Here is a 23,169-nt window from a genome sequence, read left to right as displayed (position 1 = left end):
AAATTAAATGTAATGATACTTATAATTTTTTTAAAAAATGTTTTTGTGTTTTTGCTCTATGCCAACTATGTGTGATTAACTGTATAAAACAAATTGCTGTCAGATTTGCTCAATGCAATTTTGTATTTACTTCATTTAGCCACAGATCCTCTTCTTCTTGGTAATGATAACATTTATTGAGTGAAAACCATGTGCCTGACAGTCTTCTAAGTGCTTTACACAGATTTATCTCATACAGTCTCTATGATGAATCTATGTAGCAGAATTGGGAGGAAAGTGGAGTGAAAAGAAGTCAAATAACTTGTGCACCATCATACAGTGGTCATGTATGGTATAACTGCCAAACACCTAAGACTGTGCTCTTAATATTTACACCCTTATTGGGGCGCCTGGGTGGCTCAGTCGGTTAAGTGTCCGACTTCGACTCAGGTCACGAGCTCATGGTCCGTGACTTCGAGCCCTGCGTCGGGCTCTGGGCTGATGGCTCAGAGCCTAGAGCCTGTTTCCGATTCTGTGTCTCCCTCTCTCTCTGCCCCTCCCCCGTTCATGCTCTGTCTCTCTCTGTCCCAAAAATAAATAAACATTAAAAAAAATATTTACACCCTTATCAAGAACTTATCAAGAGTCTGAACTTTACCCTACTTGAAAGCTAACAAGAAAGTCTGCCATACTTTCACAGATGCTGTTGGAAGTCACAAGACTTATGGATCAGAGACGAACAAGAATTTATTACTTGTGCAATAGCAGTAACCAGAGTATCACTGCTTTTACATTGGTTCCCAGACCCCTAAATTCCATAGGTCCAGAGTGTACCTTTATACTCAGCGGTTGCACTGTCAGAAATTAACCTAAAGTTAAAAAACTTGACTTTAAAAAAAAAATAATGTTTATTTATTTTTGAGGGAAAGAGAGAGATAGAGTGTGAGCGGTGGAGGGGCAGACAGAGGGAGAAACAGAATCCAAGCAGGCTCCAGGCTCTGAGCTGTCAGCACAAAGCCTGATATGGGGCTCAAACTCACAAGCTGTGAGATCACAACCTGAGCCGAAGTCAGACACTTAACCGACTGAGCCACCCAGGTGCCCCAACTTTGTTTATAAATGTTTATTTATTTTGAAAAGGAGAATGTGTGAGATCAGGGGATGGGTAGAGAGAGGGAGAGAGAATTCCAAGCAGGCTTCACACTGTGAGCTCAGAGTCTGTTGCAGGGCTCAGACTCATGAATCCTGAGATCATGACCTGAGCCAAAATCAAGAGTCAGATGCTTAACTGACTGAGCCACCCACATGCCCCCAAAAGTGGGCTTTTTAAAAAATATACAGGCAGAAAGCATGCCTGTTTGTCCTTTGCTATTAAGCAAGATACTGTATCATCCAAGGCTGTTCACTATACAAACATCTTTGAAAAGATAGTCCAGAACAATAGGAAGTCAGTGCCTCCCTCATAAGATTTGCAGAAATGCAAATCAGCTATGAAGAATTTCCTCCAGACAACTGTTCCAAACATCATGAACCTATTTCTTCTTTGTGATATTTTGTGTTACCTCAAAGGAAATTCAATGTGGAATATACTGCAATTTATCTCCTATTCATCATTATTTCATTCTCTGTCATAGTAACAAACCCCCAGCATTCATAGGGCACATGGATTCCCAAAATAAGTACATCTTCAGGGGCGCCTGGGTGGCGCAGTCGGTTAAGCGTCCGACTTCAGCCAGGTCACGATCTCGCGGTCCGTGAGTTCGAGCCCCGCGTCAGGCTTTGGGCTGATGGCTCAGAGCCTGGAGCCTGTTTCCGATTCTGTGTCTCCCTCTCTCTCTGCCCCTCCCCCGTTCATGCTCTGTCTCTCTCTGTCCCCCCAAAAAATAAATAAACGTTGAAAAAAAATTAAAAAAAAATAAGTGCATCTTCCAACTCTCCTGCAAGTAGATTTGACCATGTGACAAATGTCTAGCCCAGTACATTCTGATAGACATATACTTGAAAGTGTGTATGTAATGGAAAATTATCTAGTAACTATATATTTTTTAAAAAGAAATATAAAAATGTAATTTTAAGGATATATTTTAACTCAATATATCCAAAAAATTATCATTATAACATACAATTGATGCAAACATTCAAATGATATATTTTACATGCTTTTTTCATACTAAGTCTTCAAAATCCATTGTATTTTGAACTTACAACACATCTCAATTTGATATTGAGCTATATTTCATATCCTCAATAGCTACATTTAGCTTGGGGCTGTTGTATTGGACGGTATACATCCAGCCAATGAGATTTGAGAGGAAATGATGTGGCTAATTTCCAAGTTGTATTTTTGAGAGGAAAATAATGACTTTTCTCTTGCCTCATCTATTCTTCTGCCTTAAAATGGTAATGGTGACAAACCGTCTTAGGCATAGTGACACAACAAGATAGGAAATGGCTGGATTTTAGGAAAAATAAAGAATAAAAGCCGTAACCTGCTTATTTTGTCTACATTGTTATCAGAGAGAAAAAGAAACTATATTGCTTAAGCTACTCTTACTTTATTGTCTCTAATAGCAATTAAAACTACATCTTAAATAACATAAATTGTGTTTTCTTCACTTATGTATTCTCATTACCAAATGGAGTGTAACTCTGAAAATGCTTATTGAGGTAAGATGTAAGGGTACAGCAGTGACCTAAATCACAAGGTCACCTGAAAAATGAACGTGTAGTGGCTGAGCGTCACACTCACAAGTGGATACTAACCAGGATCCATTTCTTACTTAAATTCCAGACACGAACAGTTCAGTGATTGCTGTACAGGCATCTCTCAGAGATACTGTAGGCTTGTTTTCAGACCACTGCAGTTGAACAAATGTCACAATAAAGTGAGTCAAATAATTTCTTTTTTATTTCTCAGTGAATATAAAAGTTATGTTTACACTATACTGTTCTATGAAGGGTGCATAACATTATGTCTATAAAACAATGTACATACCTTAATTTAAAAAATACTTTATTGGGGCACCTGGGTGGCTCAGTTAGTTTAGTGTCCGGCTTTGGCTCAGGTCATGATCTTGTGGATCATGAGTTTGAACTCATCATAGGACTCTGCACTGACAGTGCAGAGCCTGCTTGGGATTCTTTCTCTCTCTCCCTCTCTCTCTCTGCCTCTTTTCCCCCCACCCTCAAAATAAATAAACTTTTAAAAATTAAAAAAAGCAAAAATAAAATATACTTTATTGCTAAAAATGCTAACCATCATCTGAGCTTTTAGTAAGTCATAATCTTTTTGCTGGCAGAGGGCCTTGCCTCAGTGTTAGTGGCTGCTGGTTGATCAGGGTTGTGGTTGCTCAATATTGGGGAGGTGTGCCAATTTTTTAAGAACAATGAAGTTTGTCACATAGATCAACTCTTCCTTTCATGAGTGATTTCTCTGCAGCATGTGATGTCATTTGATAGTATTTTACACAGAGTACAACTTCTTTCAAAATCGACGTCAATTCTCTCCAACCCTGTTGCTGTTTTATCAACCGAATTTACATAATATTCAAAATACTTCTGTTGTCATTTCAACAATCTTCACACCATCCTTTCCAGGAATACATCCATCTCAAGAAACCATTTTCTTTGCTCATCAATGAGAAGGAACTCCTCATCCATTCAAGTTTTATCATATGATTGGCATCATTTTGAAACATATCCAGGCTCCACTTCTAGTTCTAGTTCTCTTGCTATTTTCATAACATCGGCAGTTACTGACTCCACTGAAAGTCATCTCTGAGGGTTGGAATCAATTTCTTCCAAACACTTGTTCATGTTGATATTTTGACCTTTTTCCATGAGTCACAAATGTTCCTAAAGACATCTAAGCTGGTGAATCCTTTAAGAATGTTTTCAGTTTACTTTGCTGAGATACATCAGAGAAATCACTATGGTACCTATAGACTTACAAGATGTATTTCTTAAATAATAAGACTTGAACGTTGAAATCACTCCTTTAGTCAAAATTACCAGGTGCATTGTCAAAATTACCATGTGCATTTCAATGTCTGAAAGGAATCTTTTTTCTTGAGCAGTGGGTCTCAAGAGTTGGTTTAGAAAATACGCTAAATCATGATACAAACCATGATACATCCAGGCTTTGTCATTCCATTTACAAAGCACAGAGAGTAGATTTGGCGTAATTTCTTTAGGGCCCTAGGACTTTTAGGATGGTAAATGACCATTGGCTTCAACTTAAAACTCATCAGCTCCATTAGCTCCTAATAAAAGTGCTAGCTTGTCCTTTGAAGATTGTAGCCAGTCATTGACTTGTCCTGTCTAGCTAAGAAAGTCCAGGTGTCATCTTCATCCAATAGAAGACTGTTTTGTCCACATCGAAAAATCAGTTGCTTAATGTAGCCACCTTCACTGATTATTCTAGCTAGAATTTCTGGGTAATATGCTAATATACTTTAGCACTTGCTGCTTCACTTGGCATGTTTATGTTATGGAGATGACTTCTCTTCCTAAGCCTCATGAACCAACCTCTACTAACTTCACACTTTCCTTCAGAAGTTTCCTCACCTGTCTCAGCCTTCATGAAATTGAGGAGAGTTAGGGCTTTGTTCTGGTTTAGGCTTTGGCTTACAGGAATGTCATCATTTGTTTAATCTTCCATCCAGACCACTAAAACTTTCTCTGTATCAGCATTAAGGCTGTTTCACTTTCTTATCATTTATGTGTTCACTGGAGTGGCACATTTAATTTCCTTCAAGAACTTTTCCTTTACGTTCACAACTTGGCTAACCATTTGGCACAAAAGACCTAGCTTTCAGACCATCCCAGCTTTCAACATGCTTTCCTCACTAAGCTTAATTATTTCCAGATTTTGCTCTAAAGTGTGGGACATGTGACTCTTCCTTTGACTTGAATGCTTAGAGGCTGTTGTAGGTTATTAATTGTCCTCATTTCAATATTTTTGTGTCTCAGAGAGCTGGAAGGCCTGAGGAGAGGGAGAGTTATGGGGCAATGCGTTGTCGGTGTAGTAATCAGAACACACAACATTTATCAACAAATTTCATCATCTCTTATGGGTGTAGTTCATGGTTCCCCAAAATAATTCCAATAGTAATATCAAAGATCACTGATGACAAGTCACATTAATAAATATAATAATAATAATAATAATAATAATAATTGAAATATTATGAGAATTACCAAAATGTGACGGAAATACAAAGTGAACAAATGCTGTTGGAAAAATGGTACCGATAGACTTGACAGACGATTGCCACAAACCTGCAAAATGTAAAACATGAAGCATCTGTGAAACAAAATAAAATGATAAAATGAGAGATGCCTGTATGAATAAGTTTAAAAGTATTTTTAGAAGCAATAATATATTTAGCCCTTTCCAAAAACATAAATAACAAAGGGTAGTATTTATTCTTGCTATTCTATAAATATATGCAGCAATTATTTGAATTAGTTTTTAAAAAGTTGGATTAATTGGGATTAGCATGGTCTACAAAGAATTGTTAAAAGAACTGAGACTTGAGTAAGATCCTGGAGGAAAGGTAGGATTTAGGTGAACACATACATTCTCAGTTATTATATACTCTTATTTTAAAAATGTGATATTTTCTCTTAGCCCTTTGGTTTGAACAGTACATCAATATATAACTTGTTCTCTGTCTTAAAATAGTCTTAACCCTTGGTTTCTATTAGGTTTTGCTTTATTATTACTAATGAGAAAAATGATTCATGAGCTATAAAAATAATATATTCCCAGTGTGGGAAACAGCAAGCTCAGAAACTTATGAATAACATTTTATTTTTTTTTATTTTTTTTTTTTAAATTTTTTTTTTTCAACGTTTATTTATTTTTGGGACAGAGAGAGACAGAGCATGAACGGGGGAGGGGCAGAGAGAGAGGGAGACACAGAATCGGAAACAGGCTCCAGGCTCTGAGCCATCAGCCCAGAGCCTGACGCGGGGCTCGAACTCACAGACCGCGAGATCGTGACCTGGCTGAAGTCGGACGCTTAACCGACTGCGCCACCCAGGCGCCCCATGAATAACATTTTAAAAATCACCAGTAATCTCACCACTCAAACAATCACTCTTGGGGCACCTGGGTGGCTCATTCAGTTGAGTGTCCAACTCTTGATTTCAGCTCATGTCATGATTTCAAGGTTGTGGGGTATAGGCCCATGTTTGGCTCTGCGCTGGGCCTAGAATCTACTTACGATTCTCTCTCTCCTTTTGCCCCTCTCCCCAAGTCACACATGCATGCTCTCTCTCTCTCTCTCTCTCTCAAAAGAAAAAAAAAAAAAAAAAAAGAAGATACACACACACATACCTGTGTTTATTGCAGCATTATTTACAATACCCAAGATACAGAAGTCTGGAAGCAACCTAAGTGTCCATTGATAGATGAATGAAATGAATGGATTAGAAATATGTTATATATATAATGGGGTGTTATACAGCCATAAAAAAGGATGAGATCTTGCCATTTGTGACAACATGGATGGGTATTATGCTAAGTGAAGTAAGACAGACAGAGAAAGACAAATACCTTGATTTCACTCTTATATGGGATCTAAAAAACCAAAATAAGTGAATAAACAAACAAATAAAAAGCAGAATCAGACCCACAAATATAGAGAACAAACTGATGGTTGCCAGAGAAAAAGGTGTGAAGGGTTGGATTTAAGTGAAGTGATTTAAGTGAAGTGGGAAATACATATTTCCAGTTATGGAATGAATAAGTCACTGGAATAAAAGGCACAGTATATGGAATATAGTCGATAATACTGTAATAGCATTGTACAATGGCCAATGGTAGCTACTATGCTTGTGGTGAGCATAGCATAGCATATAGAGATATTGAATCACTAAGTTGTACACCTGAAACTAAGAGAGCATTTCTGTCAACTGTACTCAACTAAAAAAATTAAAATAAAAATTGTGTGTAGTGATGTGTGCACTAAATGCTATATTATGGGCATTTCCATTCCGTTGACTCTTTTTTAGTGCATATTATTTTTACTAGTTATGTAATACACAATCAAATGAAAGTTTCATCACTTATTTAATCACTGTTTTTATGCTGGACATTAGCAATGTTTTTTTTTTTTTTGTTATTTAGCAATCTTTTTATTTTTCACTTTTACAACTGAGTTTTGTTAAGCTTGTGCAAACAATATTTATCTAAGTCTCTGACTATCTCCTTGGTTTTTATTTTCAGAAAGTTTACTCAACCAAATATTCTCAAAGATTTTGATACGTATTTTTCAATATATTGCCATAAATGCACTTAAACAAAAATATAAAAGAATATATATAAGAATATAAAACAAGAATATATAATCAGTTTCTCTGCCTGTTCACCAGGTGTCATTCATTTTTAATTATTTTCCAATTACATTGTTTTAATTACACAAGGACTATGTATATGAAAAAGTACCAAAGAGAGGTAAGAGAAAATATCCATTATTTCTCCCTCTAGAAATAATACTATTGGGTTAACAAGGTGCATATTACTTTCTATCCTAAATGATTATTCACTGTAAGGAACACTTCTCCACATAAAAAAAAAAAATCATGTTATTTTATTTTATAAATACATAATAGTTTGTTGTGTGGATGGCATTATTAAATATATTATGGGATATTTAATTCCAAATTTGTGCTATTGTATAAATGTGCAAAACAGACATCCTTGTATGTGTGTTTTGAACACACATGTAGAGTAAATTTGAACAGAACTATTAGATTAACAATTATTAGCTTCTTGAAATATTTTGATAATTGTAGCTAAAGTGTCTTTTGAAAAGGTTACATAAGTTTGTGCTTAAATAGCAATATATGAGACCATTGCTTGCTCATATGTTGCCTGATTAATAGGCAGAAGTAGTATTTCATTATGTAAGTTGTAATGCTTTGATTAGTTATGATGTTGAATAAATTTTTTATTCATTGATACTATATTTCATGATATATAGAAGCTAAAACTCAAGAATCTGATTTTTTCATAGGTTCCTTAGACATTTCCCTATGCACACAGAAGTTGAAAAATTCTCCTTCAGGGGACTTTTTAGGGTTCATCCCTCTGCAGATTTTTACTTTGTCTTTTTTGGGTTTTGTTTTGTTTTGTTTTGTTTTTTTAGATCAAATTATTTCTCAATTCAATAGATCGATAGCTTTTGATATAAATCCTCACATTAGTGACCACATTTAGCTCTTAATTTTGCTTTTGAATTTAGAATATCCAATAGAGTCGCTTCCTCAATAAAACAGAATTGTTTTTGTTACCATCACCTTCAGTTTTGTTTTCCTTTTGCATTCCTAGAAATAGAAGATGTTCTGCCAACAAAAGTATAAAATGACTTGAAATTAAGCAAACCACTTAAAATTTGTCTGTGGTTTACTAAAAAAATCAGTTTGAAGTACGCTCTATTTTAATTACTACACGTAATGTTTTTATGTAAAGGCCTGATTGTACCAAGAAAGACACTGGAGACAGAAGCAGGCTAATGCACTAGAGAAGGGTGACGTATGAAATGAGTCTGGGGTTCTATACAAGTTGGAGTAATTGCTTTTCTGATAGATTCTTGTTTCTTAGAAGTAAATTTTAAAACTACAATTTCTGAATAACTGTAAAGTCAGGATCAGAGGCCAGCACATGAAAAGAAATGAAAAGTAGCAAAAGTGCAGTTCCATGCTGCTGAGTCAGATGTAGTTGTCAATACGTGGTCCATTGTGGAGCCTGCAGGGACCAGAAGGAAATTTAATTATATCCTATCATCCTAATAGCTTTTATTCTCTTATAGCATTTGTTGCCATAAATGTCACATGCCAACCAATTTAGTGCTGTAGAAATATCCCAAGAGCTGGTGAAAGACAGGGACTAAACTTTAGTTTTTAAGACAGAGCTAAGTGTTTGGACACTGTAACCTATAAGAGATATAGAGAGAGCTGTCACTTGGCCCATTCCATGGAGGAGAGAAAAGCATCAGAATCAAAGGACTCTTGTTACTCTTTGTGAAATGAGTTAGTCATTTGAAGCCAATTCCTCATGGACAGATGTCCGGACAACTGTTGCTGTGGTTACTGTTAACAAACAGTTTTTTGGAAAGTGAATCAAATCTATATGCCTGTATGCAAGATAACATCATTATAATAGGACATACTTGCACAGAATCATGAGAGTTAACTTAGTAACGTTCTATATTAATACTGCATAGCATGTTGAGACAATAGAGTTGATCCTTGGTCTCATTGTATTTGGGCCAATGGAAACAGCTATAGAATTTAAAAATGATTAGGAATCAAAGAAAGCCTCAAATCTATTTCTGGCACCAATGTCTTTTAAGTCTACAAGAAAATGTACACCTTATTAAGAAAAAAATACATAAAAATAGGTTTGGTAACTTTCCTTGACAGAATATTAAAAACTAGGTTAAGAAAATATTTTTAAGTTTATTCAATATTCTTTCTGTTTAGCATAGGGTTTTTTGTTGTTATTTGTTTCCTTTTCTTCTAGTTATAGAGTAAATAGCTATAAATACATGTAGGCTATTATTAAATAACTCATCTTTTTTCTTTAAAAATCATTTTTTTAGACAATTTACCAGCTTTAATTTGTGATTATTCAGATGTATAAACAGAGCCAGCTCATTATAATGCGATATCAGGAAATAACCAGTTGCTTTAGTGTTGTTTTTGCTCTAGGCTACCGTGCTATTGAAGAAAATTAACTTGCATGTGCATATAGGAGAAGCATCTAAACATGATTTATTGTATAGAAATTAGTGATTAGATTTACAGGTTTTGAATATTGATGACAAAGTTATTTAGACCATTTATTTTAACTGGTAGTGCTGGTTGAAGGGTATATGGGCATCCTCTATATCCTCTTCGTAACTTTTCTGTAAGCCTAAAATAATTACCAAAATTTTTTAAGTAAAAAGTAATATGGGAATTTGTTTTAGTAATTACTCATAGACTTTTTGAATGATACATCTAAAAAGAATTGTAAAGATGGTAATCATGGTTTTAAGGACATGATGATTGATGATGATTATGGTGATCATGATGACAAATATTAAGTAGGTATATCTACCTAGCACTAAGAAACACTTTTTAAAAAAATGCTTTATCTCACTGGCATATTGTTATCCTTTCTTTTTTCTTTTCTTTTCTTTTTTAAATAACTACTGCCTTATTGAAAGACACCAACAAGTTGATAGCAGACTTGCTGCTTTCTTAGTGATTAGCATAATCTTCAACCCAAGTCTAAATTTTTATGGAATTTTGAGAAATTAAATACATTGTTTTATTAAGGGAAACTCTAACTGGGTAAATGTGAATGGCTGATTTGACTGAATTAATAAAGTGTGAGTTAAAAATATGCTTTATCATGCATATTAAAATTATGCATAGGATAGCAGGAAATTTATTTTTCAATGACTAAGTGAAGAGAAGTAAGACACTGAATGATGAAAGTTATAAGATTTCATAAACTGTAGAGTGATTTCAGTTACTGCTGAATACCATTGTAATCAAAGAGAAATATTATACATGTAAACATGGTTTCACAGTGTTTCTCTTAGATTGTTAATAACAAAGCAATACATATATCCTTCAGTTCTACTGCTCTCTGCTGTTTCAGGCACAAAGACACTGTCCAAACAGGTAGCTTTCAAACTTGTTTCAGCCTCAGAATGCTTCCTTCAAAAGCTCAAGAGGGATGTGGAGTGTCTGTGTTTAATCTAGCATGATGTTCTAGAACTGTGTCTCTAACTTTCTCTTCTCTCTTGGTAACACATGAACGAGGGCACTGTTTCGATAGAGTTTGGTGTATAGTTTGAAAACTACTGTTAAAACAGTTGAGATGTAAAACCTGGTTGTATACTTGGATAGAATGAGAGAGCGAAGAAAGCTTTATTGATTCCTTTCCAATAAAGCCTTAGTGATTTTCCCTTAGTATCAGTTAAGAAGCCTTCAACTGCAAAATATATAAAGTTTAAACAAAAATGATTTAAGATAATGGAGAAATTTTTGTCACACCTAGATAATAGGTCTCAGAATAGGGCTGGCTCCAAAGCCTTAGACATAGGTGTTAATGCCAACATCAAGGAACTGCATTTTTCCATCTCTCAATTCTGCCTTTGGCTGTATATCTCTCTCCTCAGTTACTAAGGGATGGATGGCCTCCAATATAGTCACAGAATGACTACAGCACATCCAAAGCCAGTGTTTTCTCAGCTTCAGTCCGTGAAAAATAACACAAATATCATTCTAAAGATTTCTGTAGGAATATGCATTGTGTCTTTTTGTATGTATCTGGGACATGAAGCCAATGCACTGGGTGAGTGATGCATTAGCTGATTTGCACGTAGGTCACTGGCTTTACCTTTGAAACAGATAAAAGCTGCACTTTAAGCATGAGAGCTGAGTTTGGGCTAAGGGTGGTACCTAGAGAAAAGCAGAGTTAACAGGAGAATGAGGAATAGACACAAGAAACCAAAAACTGGCAAGTGCTTACTACTTTTCCTAAAATTGATGGAGTTTATTCATTAACTCATTTCCTATCAAAGCTATTCTGGGGTGCCTGGGTGGCTCAGTCAGTTGAGCATCTGACTTCGGCTTAGGCCATGATCTCACAGTTCGTGAGTTCAAGCCCTGTGTGGAGCTCTGTGCTGACGGCTCAGAGCCTGGAGCCCACTTCAGATTCTGTGTCCCCCTCTCTCTCTCCACCCCACCCCTGCTTGTGCTCTATCTCTGTCTTTCAAAACTGAATAAACATAATTTTTTTTAAAGCTGTTATGAGTTTCTGTTGTGCTAGTTCTGTGTTATTTCCTGTCTATGTGTTGTCTATATCTTAATAGAATGTACTGTATCACATAAATACATAACAATCTATATTCCCCTATCTGGTAAATTATTCACTGTGTGCATTTTTTTTTAATTTTTGTGTTTTTTTCTAACATTTATTTATTTTTGAGACAGAGAGAGACAGAGCATGAACGGGGGAGGGTCAGAGAGAGGGAGACACAGAATCTGAAACAGGTCCAGGCTCTGAGCAGTCATCATAGAGCCCAACGCGGGGCTCGAACTCACGGACCGCGAGATCATGACCTGAGCCAAAGTCGGCTGCTTAACCAACTGAGCCACCCAGGTGCCCCTCACTGTGTGCATTTTTAATAGAATGTATGCATTCCCTAAATATTTGAAGCTGAAAAAAGTCCTCACCACCATCCCCCATTTCCACACATTTAAGTATTACTGGCAGAAGGCTGCAGATGACTTTGGGTTTTACAATACCCATTGTGATGTTAACCAGATTCAGTAAGAAATAAAAGAGGAAAAATTGTGCATTCCATGTGTTGACCATTAGATTAGGTATAAATTCTGACCAAATACTTGCTGCCAGTTTATCTGAAAGAAACATCTGAGGAATTACATGGACCCTTTTCTTGCTTAATATTCAAACATGAAAAGAACATGATGATGAATAACTTGTATATAAATAAAACCATATAAATCATAAGATGTAATAATTCTATTCTGAAGAAAATGATAAATATAACTGCTTATGAATCAAGGAAATAGGAAACATAGATTACATGATAGGTTGAAAAAAAAGAAATGTGAATTACTTTTTTTTAATGTTTATTTACTTTTGAGAGATAGGGTGGGGGAGGGGCAGAGACAGAGGAAGAGAGAGAATCTCAAGCAGGCTTTGCACTGTCAGCACAGAGCCTGATGCAGGGCACAGTCCCATGAACCATGAGATCATGACATGAGCTGAAATCAAGAGTCAGATGCTCAACCAACTGAGCCACCCAGGTGCCCTGAAAATTATATGTGAATTTCAATGGGATGTTACATTAAAAGTCAGTGCTAGGGGCGCCTGGGTGGCGCAGTCGGTTAAGCGTCCGACTTCAGCCAGGTCACGATCTCGCGGTCCGTGAGTTCGAGCCCCGCGTCGGGCTCTAGGGCTGATGGCTCAGAGCCTGGAGCCTGTTTCTGATTCTGTGTCTCCCTCTCTCTCTGCCCCTCCCCCGTTCATGCTCTGTCTCTCTCTGTCCCAAAAATAAATAAACGTTGAAAAAAATTAAAAAATAAATAATAAAAAAATAAAAGTCAGTGCTATTTCAAAAACAAATGGACAAATAATGGTCCTCTTCAAAATGACATCTTCCATAATTATTAAGCTCAATTTTTTACTATCTGTGAACGAAAATCAGTAATTAACAAGGGAATTTTTAGAAAAGTTTAATAAAAACAATGGAGTAATTGTCATAAGATTTGAATATATTAACATGCAAAAAGTTTAAAGTTTACTGCACAATGTATGTTAAAAAAGATGAAACATATAATATTATGTGATCTCATATGCAATAAACAAGTCTAAGTGTGAATCCCTTCATAATGTCTTCATCTATGAATAATTTTATAACCTCTTCTTAATAGGAGCAAAATAGTTAAACAGGGGCACTTTAAATGGTTCATGAAGAGGGATGCTTGGGTGGCTCAGTTAGTTAAGCATCTGTCAGACTTCGGCTCAGATCATGATTTCATGGCTCATGAGTTCAAGCCCTGCTCATGCTCTCTCTCTCTCTGTCTCTCTCAAAATAAAATAAACATTAAAAGATAAAATAAATGGTTCATGAAGAATGAATTGAAATAATTATCAGAAAAATCAGAAAATCACAAAAAGAACAAGTAGAAGACTTGCCAAGCACACCAGAGCAAAGTATAAAATGTGATGCATTGCCATGGCATGTTTGCCAGGTCACAGGATGTTTAGAGGAGAGAGGCATCATTGCACAGATAGACACGTCATGGGCAGATAACACATGAGAACAAATATTTTCACGGATTACTGGAATCAGGAAGTATCCTTCTTAGCATCAGAGGAAATTACAGCGATAAAAGTATACCCTTTAGGTCTTAGAATATGACATCTGAACTTTGTGTGGTTGCAGTGTGATGGAGAGTTCTCGATAGATGGTATAAATGTCCAGGCCAGTAAGGTAGGATAGTCTTCCAAACCTTGACTGCATAAAGGGAAGTTCCATACATGCCCTTACCTTGCCTTTTGAATACTTCATGGCTTTTCCATTCTGTTGAGTACCAGAGCATAAGGTCTTACTATCCACACACAGAAATCTTTGCTTCCACGCATTGTTCTGATACACAACAGACTCTCATAGCTCCTGACCTCTCTCCTTCCAATTTCTCTTCTCCTCTCTCCTTATAAATTGTAACAGTTAGAATTTTACCCTTCCCAGCCCCGAGAACTGTGCCTTGGCAAGACTCCCAGGAGAAGTATGGGTATCTTGAGTCTCTCCTATGAAGAAATTATCATTTCAATTTGCATTTGTTTGGTCTAAAAACACTGTGGCACAGAAAGGACAAAGATTAACAAATAGGATAAAAAAAGTAGAATTGGTTACAATTCTAGAATCAACATAGAAGGCAATTCTTTAATGCCATATAAGAGCTTCTCTATTTCCAAGCAGAAAATGTTGCAAAGTAATTGACTAAGTACCCGGTCCCATTAATTAGGGATAGGAGAGGATGATTGAAAGAAGGAACTCAGGGCTAAATTGCGGTCTGCTATGGAATGGCATGGGTTAGAAATTGTATGGAAATTTCTCATTCAAGACATATCATACTATCAAAACCAAGAAAGTGAGAACAAGGAACCAGTAAGAAATTAAAAGAAAAAAATAATAATAATAAAAAAAAAGTCCTGAATCACAACTCCAGAAGGTCTACCAGTGGAAGAAGCTTATTACCACCTAAATATAATCCAAGGTACCTTGTCATCTTCATATAAGCTATATTCATTCATGGAAACATAGACTAATAGCTAAAGCAATTAGCAGGGCATCTCAGTTTTTACCTGAACAGTTAAAGGAAACCCAAATCATAATGAATTGGATACTTTCCAAAATGACCTTTACTCTCACCCAACGTTGTCTTTCATCCTTGTAGTAGATGCAAAGGCTTTTCTCAAGCCTATTCCTACACACAGTGCCCTCTCCTGCCTCTTCAGCCAGCAAGGCTTTTGTGACTGTATTCTTCCTGCTTTTCTTTATGATTATTTTTATTATGTAGCTTGACAGACTTTCCTGCTTGTAGCTTTTTTTCTTTCTGCTTCATTTATTACCTATATTGTTCACAAACTAGTCACTATTCCAGAAAAGCCAGCAGTATGATTGTTATATTTAGTAGTAGTAGTAATCTCTTTTCCACTATCTCTACTGTGCTTTATCAATTCTTTTTATTCTGTGTTATAAAAACCGCAAACTGGGCTCATGTAGGTTATGTTCTCTTACAGTACTACGAAAGATAAGAAGCTAGTGTGCAGACAAAATTATTTTAGGGAGCTAATGGTGGGGAGAGAGGACACGAGGTTTCTCTACTTATTCTGCCATTCTGATATTTTAATAAATTCTAAAGTCTAATAATTCTAGAGTCTAAAACTTAGAGCAGGGAAACAGACACAAGCTAAAGAGGGAAGTGTAAACATGGGAAATAACTCCCTAAAAGGCAGATACTTCTTTTTTTGTTGTTGTTAAAGTTTCATTTATTTATTTTGAAAGGGGGGGGGGCAGAGTGAGGAAGAGAGAATCCCAAGCAGGTTCTGCACTGTCAGCATGGGGCCCAACATGGGGCTCCATCTCATGAACCGTGAGATAATGACCTGAACCAAAATCAACAGTCAGATGCTTAACCAACTGAGCCACCCAGGTGCCCCAAGAAGGCAGATACTTGCTGCCTAGAAGTAACAAGAAGTAACAAGAAGATTGTTACTTTCATGAGCTGATCTGTGTTTGGGGAAGTGAAGCACAAATTTGGTTGATTCCAAAAAGTCAGAAACAGACTAGATGTACTACCTGCACATTTCAAAGCAACATATCCTGAAGTGTATCCCACAAACCACCAGTACTATGAAACATTATGGTGGGGGGAGAGGTTTAGCAGTCAATTTTGAGAAATGCGTTTGTCTTTTGGTTAGTCACAAGGCATAATTGCATATTAAATTCCCCTAGAATCTTGCTGGAATAAAATCTGATTAATTTTGTTTATGTGAGTGCTTCTCAAGCTCAGTGAGTCAAGATCCTATTTCCTTTTAGGGTGCTTCTCTGTCAAACACTGAATTGGGTTGCTTTTCTAAAGGCAAATTAAGTGCTCATGCAGAGGGATACCTGACATATTTGAAAACATATGCTGACTTCTGATCTTACTTGTGAACTGTGTTATAGCTTTGGAAAAATATCCATTCATCCAGCTCAACCCCACTTGCTATCAAGTGATTTAATTACTGCAAACTAAATTATAATCCTCTTCTTTTGATGCATAGTTGTTTCTAGTCTGACCTTTAATGACTCTCCAAACAGTAATGTTTGGCAAAGAGAAATGTTGTCAGTCAAGCAGAACCATAAACATCTGTCTTATGTAGAGTAAACTAACCTATTTAATTAAATATATAGATATACCAGGAAAATTCCATGTTACTGGAAATTCTACTGGAAGAATGTCAAATCTTCCAGAAATAGTGCTTGCTACCTGAGAAAGTCAGCTTCTCTCTCATCATTAAAGGTTCATTTTCTTGTGACTGTTTTCAAAATGCATGTGTCTTAACTTTTCACCTTCCAAATGATTAAAGCTATTCTCTACTTTCTAGTACATAAGAAAATAAATTTTAAATATGTGGGAATAGAGTTATAAGCAGAGGTTTTACCAAAGGGTGTCCAATTTTTTTTATATTCTGCCAAACTCTGTAATCTTCTGTCTTGAAAAATACTTTTGCTTCATTTTATAACTAGATTCTGATAAAACAATGGCAATGTATTCTCAATTGTTCACTGGTCTAAAAATAGTTCATTAGCATGAATATTAGGCATGATTAAATGCTGCAACATAATTATTTTGTCCTAGGCCACATAATATCCACTTGTCTTTTCCCTTGAAATCATCTGAAATCTATTTTTTATATCCCTAAAAATTTAAGAAATGAAATATTGATATATTAAAAATATAGAAATGTGCGTGTATATGTGTGTGTATATATATATATATATATATATATATATATATATATATACTTAGACAATACTCTGAAAAAAATGAATGCCAATAATTTAAACAGTTTTAACGATCATCAAATGAGTAGGTTCTCGTAGATAGGAAAGGTCACGTATCATTAATAATTGTTAGGATTGTGTGTCTTGGCAATTCAACCCTATTTCACAGAGGGTAACTATCACAACCTATAAGCAATATCAGTGTCATCCTCATTGTGTGTGTGTGTGTGTGTGTCTGTGTGTGTGTGTGTGTATTTATATAATATGTATGATCAACAGGAACACTTTATTGAATATCAGATAGACTTCTGCCATTATTTTCATTTTTTTTCTTGAAGACATGGTGCTGTATTATAAAAGTTAATTACATTAGAAGGAAAATTCTGAGATAGAATGATTTGTAATAAGATTTTTTTTTCCTTTTTCAATTGAGAAAAGATACAGATGACAGATCTTTGTTCTGTGAATTAACACACTTATTTGATTTCATCAGGTAATTTCTCTAAAATAAGATGCAGAGTTGTGGTTCCATGGTGTGGGCAGACCTCCATAATGACTAGTTTTAAGAAAAGTGTCTCTTTCATATCTGGAGTATGTCATTGTAAATTGATTTTGACTAATTTTACTGAATTTCCATCTGTGAATTTTAATGATTCAAAAAAAAAATGAAACATAAGGGACAAAGGAGGTAGAATATAGGTTTCAAAAAAATCTCACCATCTCTGGTCTTAGACCTTATGTTCACCCTTATGAAATACTGCAAGGGAAGGACAGCTCAGAAAGACCCCTGTAGTAGCATCAGAGGCTTCTTCTGTAAGCAATTAAGCACTTCTATCTGCCAAAGATGGGTAATAAGCTGAAATAGAAGCTGAACAAATTAGTCCTCTACTGTGTTTATCCTGCTGCACTGAAATGACTACATATTTCTTGTGTCTGGCAGCCCCAGCTGAGTCTGGAATCATAATCTTACTTGTTACTCTGGCTCAATCTTTCTCATCTTCCCCTTAGCCAGTATAGCATGGCATTTTTCAAGGGAGTACACCTGAGGTAACCTTGCTTTTTTAGGTGTTTTTTATTAGACTCTACCAGGTTCTAAATCTCCCTCAGTATCAATATCATGGCATACGTTGTAGTCTACTTTTGGACTTGTTTTGGATCTGAGATTTGTTCCTGGGTCAGTCTCATTCTTGGTGTTCCACCTATTACTTTGATTCTACTAGATCCAAATCTCTATCTTGCCTTTCTCACTTACTCTAAGCCCAAGCACTGAAATCTCATCTTGATGGTGAAGTCCTTGCAATATTCTGGCTGACTGACCTGCTGCTGAGTTTCCTGCCTGGATTTCAGGCTGTTAGTTTTTCACAGACTTTGCTCTTGTGTTTTACTGATTTGTTAAAAGAGACTCGTACCCTTGATCTTAGGAACCTCCTCCAAGATGTTATAATGACTATAAATGCTAGATATATCTACTACCTGCTACATTTCACTCCTGCCAAAATGTGATTCTGTGTGCAAATCCTCAGATCCTTCTGTACTCAATTCATGCATAAAGTTCCAGATTTTGTTGGTGTTGGTATTGAATGGGGTTAGAACATGAAGAGCTCTGTCACCCAATTCAAAGTGGAGTGTATAAAATTTAGGAGAACTGGTTAAATGAAAATCACCAAACCATAGTGCTTTTCTTCACATTTTACTACAATTAGCACAATTGGTGATTGAAGTTTTATTACACAACCACAAACACCAGCTGCTTTCCTGTCAGAAACCAACCAAATATGCCAAGACAAGATTGGAATTTGGGCTTTCCCATGACCAGAGAATTAAGTAATTGGAAAGGACCAAAGTCCATCTGGTCTAGTCACCTGCATACTTGGATATCAATTCTGAAATCACTACATCAAATCTGTTTTTAGAGTTTCCAAGGACAGAGGTGCTACAAAGTTGTTAGTATATTTGAGAGGATATAATTACACTCCAAAGTTAAAAAAAATCACCTTCATAGAGCAATGGTCCCCTTATTTCTGAAATATTTACTGATTTTGTGTTTCATCTTCTGTGGATGTAAAATGTATCTTCCTTGTTGTCAGTCTTGAATACTTAGTCATTACTGTGATTTCTTCTGTTCTAGAGGTTACAGCTTTGAACTTTTTTACTGTGATCTTTTCCCTGATACCTTATATTTTTTTATATAATTTTTTTTTTATTTTTCCTTAAATGACAACCTTGATGTGAAGGAGCCCTGACACCTAAGGAAATTAGGTACTCTACTTCCCCATTCCACTCTGCCCAATAGCAAGGATCATGTCAAATTATAATAGGCCTTGTTTTCCTCCAATTAATTTCCAAGAAATATAAGACAGTGAGACTGTGCATATGTGCTTTTTTTTTTTCAAAACTGATGCTATGATTCTTTAAAGAAATAAAACATGTTTAAGCTAGCTTAGAAGACAATAAACTCTAAATAAAGAGTAAATTGGAGATATAGCAGTGATGTTTACCAAAGTCAATTTATAAACAAGTGAAATTAGACAGAAATTATAATACACACCCTCAAAGTCATTGAAAAATTAATGCCAGTGGGAAACAGCCTATGAAGATATTTAGCTTTTAACATGTAATACTAAAGACATCATTTTGCTGCTGCAATTGTGGAAAAGAAAAGCCTAGACATTTCAGAAGGTCTTATTCCTTGAACTGCTACTTGGAAATAGCACTTGGGAGCTAAATAAATCATCACCACAATAAACTAATTTTCTTGATTGAGCATCCACCCAGACTGCTGAGGCAAAAGTCAGTCACTTGTACTATTGCTGTTGCCATCTGTTTCACTATTTCTCAAAGCAGGAATGATTGTTGATTAATGTGCACTATGCAAATTCATCCACTGTACAAGTACTGACCTACAATTACTCATGCAAAACTATCTGATGGAGCAAGGAGGCAGTCGATCAATGCCAATAAAACACCATTAATGATTTTGGCTAGCCTAATGTTATAGAATAGGTAATATATTTTCAGCTACAAGGGCTATATTAGTCAAATAGGAATACTCAATTTCAAATAGTTGAATTATGCTCTTTAAAGACATTTTTCTGACTTTTGATACATAATTCCTAATGCAAGAAGCACGTTTAACCTTTTTAGAAATTAACCAAGTGATTGGCAATTACTGGACAAAGTTTTTGTATTATCTGTTTCCATTAACTTCCTGAGTTTTTCCTAGAAAATTTATGATTCTCTGCATATTTACTGGTTAAAATCGAGACTCTGGAACAAAATTTGGAATTTTGCTTATACAGCTTACTAGCTCTGTCACCTTAGGCAAATTATTATGCTCTCTATGCCTTGGTTGTCTCATCTGTAAAATGAGAATGATAATTGGACTGTCTACATTATGAGTTTGTTGTGGAAGTTAACTTACCCATAAATAGCCCAGAAAAAAATTGTATGTGTATAGTTGTGTGTAAGCATCTATATTTGTATGTGAAAGAGCAAATAATAAACAAATCTGTGTATGAGAATATATGAATATTCTCTGTGTTACATTTATTTTGCAACTTATTTATGAATTTAAAATTATATCCAAATAAAATGTGTCAAGAACTGTTTAATAAGATTTAATTATTTTAAATAAGTTTTATTTAAATAATATTATTTTTAAATGATATGAATCATCATTTGTATTCTGTTTTTTACTTAAATATGGATATTTTCAAAGAAAATTGACATTTTAGAAAGCAAAATTATTTTAAAATAAAATTTGGAGATAATGTGTACATTTTAGTTTTAAAAATTGTATACACTTCAAATATAATTGCAGGTAATTCTTAATCTTTTATATATTTTTTGTCAGAAGAATAAAAATCAACGAGAATCCTGATTATTCCTACATAGGTAATGTTTTTGCTGAAATGGAGGTAGAAATATATTTTATGATATCCCTATGAATTATACATGTCTTTATTACTTATCTATACATCACTAGCCATTCAACAGAAACCCATGCACATTGAATCATATATAAATTTGATCATCTTTGAAATCTTCCAGCTTTCAGTCATGTTAAAACTATAGCTTTATTCACTTTTATTTCATCATAATAAAGATATATTTTTTCAAGATTGGAGGATAAAAATATTTTCAGGTAACTTTTCTTAGCTTGAATTGTAACTTTAAAGTATTTAATAATATATACTATGTAGGCATCCTTTTATACCCAGGCTATAGAAATGTTATGGATACTAATGATTGTACTCCATTTACATAAATTATAAAAGAAAAAAATAAAACACACAGAAGAAAAACATAATATAAACTACTAATATAAATCCATTTTTAAAAAAGATAAAAAATGCATACAACCTGATAAAAGAGGTTTCCTGGGGAATTCTGAGATAGAGAATGAGGAATGTAGACAAAGGGACACCTTTTCAGTAACAATTTTATTTTTCATGAACAAACTGTATTCATATATTATTTAACTACACTTAATTTTTTAAAAAGCCTGCCATCATATTATCTTCTAAGTTCTGTTGCCAAGCAAATAATCATAGGTCTTTTTTTATATACACATGTGGTGTAAATGACATTTTAAACTCTAGTGGAAAACTTGCATTCACCTCTTAATTTTGATCTAATTATTTGAGGACTATCATTTTAAATTATCAAAATGATTTTGAGTATTCTTTCTGTCATTTCATGCTCTCCCAGTTTGCACCATTGAATTTGATATAACTTATCATCCATTTATACTCTTGTAGCAAAAAAGCTTTTGAGTAAAATGGGTTTACCAGTAAGAATCTCCATTTATTTATTTGAACCACTGATTTTAAAAATGTTAACTATAATTAGACCAAGTTACAAAGATCTACCATAAACTGGTGTTTACCATCCCTCTAGACACAGATCCATGAATAACTCCTCTTTTGGTATGGTTCTGGAATAGCTACAAATCCAACTGATAAAACCATTGATCTGATCCACTAGATCAGTGTCCCAAAATATGTTATTAAATACTTCATCAAATGTTTGACTAAAATCAAACACCTTCATGGTCTATTTGTCTAACAACCTGTGAAATGGACAAAGGAAGCCCATCTGAAATGAGTGTCTTCTGTGAATGCTCATTGACTCTTGACCATCATCACTTCTGATAAATGCTCACAAAGCATCTATTTAATCCACTCTAGTATTTGCTTATTTTTGGAGGTGCCAAATTCATGAATCAAAGTTTATGAGATTCATTATCTTAACCTCTGAAGAAGCCTGTAGAATTATTCTTTCCTGTTATTCCATTTTTTAGCCCCTTTTCTATGTTCAAGTGTCTCAGCATTACTGGCAGAGATTCCACGTTCATGCCTGTGAGTTGTTCTCGTCCAATGACTTGAATTACTTTTAAGGCCATTACACACTTTTTTTTCACTTCTTTACCTAATATACTGTTCTTCCCAGACTCTTGGCATTATCCTGGCAACATTTTTAAAGATATTACCTACCAAAAATAATTTAAGATGGGTGTTATTTTCCCTATTTTACAAATGAGGAGTCTGAGATTAGAAAATTTATATGTTCCAACTTTTATACTATATTGTACAGTTATGACTTAAAATCAGTGACAATAAAAAAGAAAGAGAGACTTCCAGGGAAGGTTTCAGGGTAGGTTAGGGTAGGAGGACACTAAGCTCACTAAGCCCATGGATACAACTAGGTACAACTAGATACATCAGTGTAATTAATCCATAAAAGGACCCAAAGACTGGCAGAACAGACTCTCCATAGCTAAATGTAGAGAAGAGGCCACATGAAAGAAGGTAGGAAGGGGAGAGATGCAGTTGGAGGTCTAAAGAGACCCACAGGACTGTCTGTGGGAGTGAGGAATGCTACAGTTACAGAGAGGAGAAAGAACCAGACTCCATGCCAGGTACCCCAGACATGGGGAACCCACATGAAAACCAGAAAGGCATAATTTTTTGAGTTTCTATAATCAGTAGGGTTTAACATCTAGAACTTTAAAAATCAGCAGGCTTAGTTCTGGGAGAACTGGGAGGGCAAGAGGAACCCGACTCCTTGCACAAGACAACACAAGGAACAGCCTCAC

Source organism: Leopardus geoffroyi, chromosome A3 (genome assembly GCF_018350155.1).
Source record: "Leopardus geoffroyi isolate Oge1 chromosome A3, O.geoffroyi_Oge1_pat1.0, whole genome shotgun sequence".
NCBI lineage: Eukaryota > Metazoa > Chordata > Mammalia > Carnivora > Felidae > Leopardus > Leopardus geoffroyi.
Note: the sequence above shows the minus strand (reverse complement) of the source record.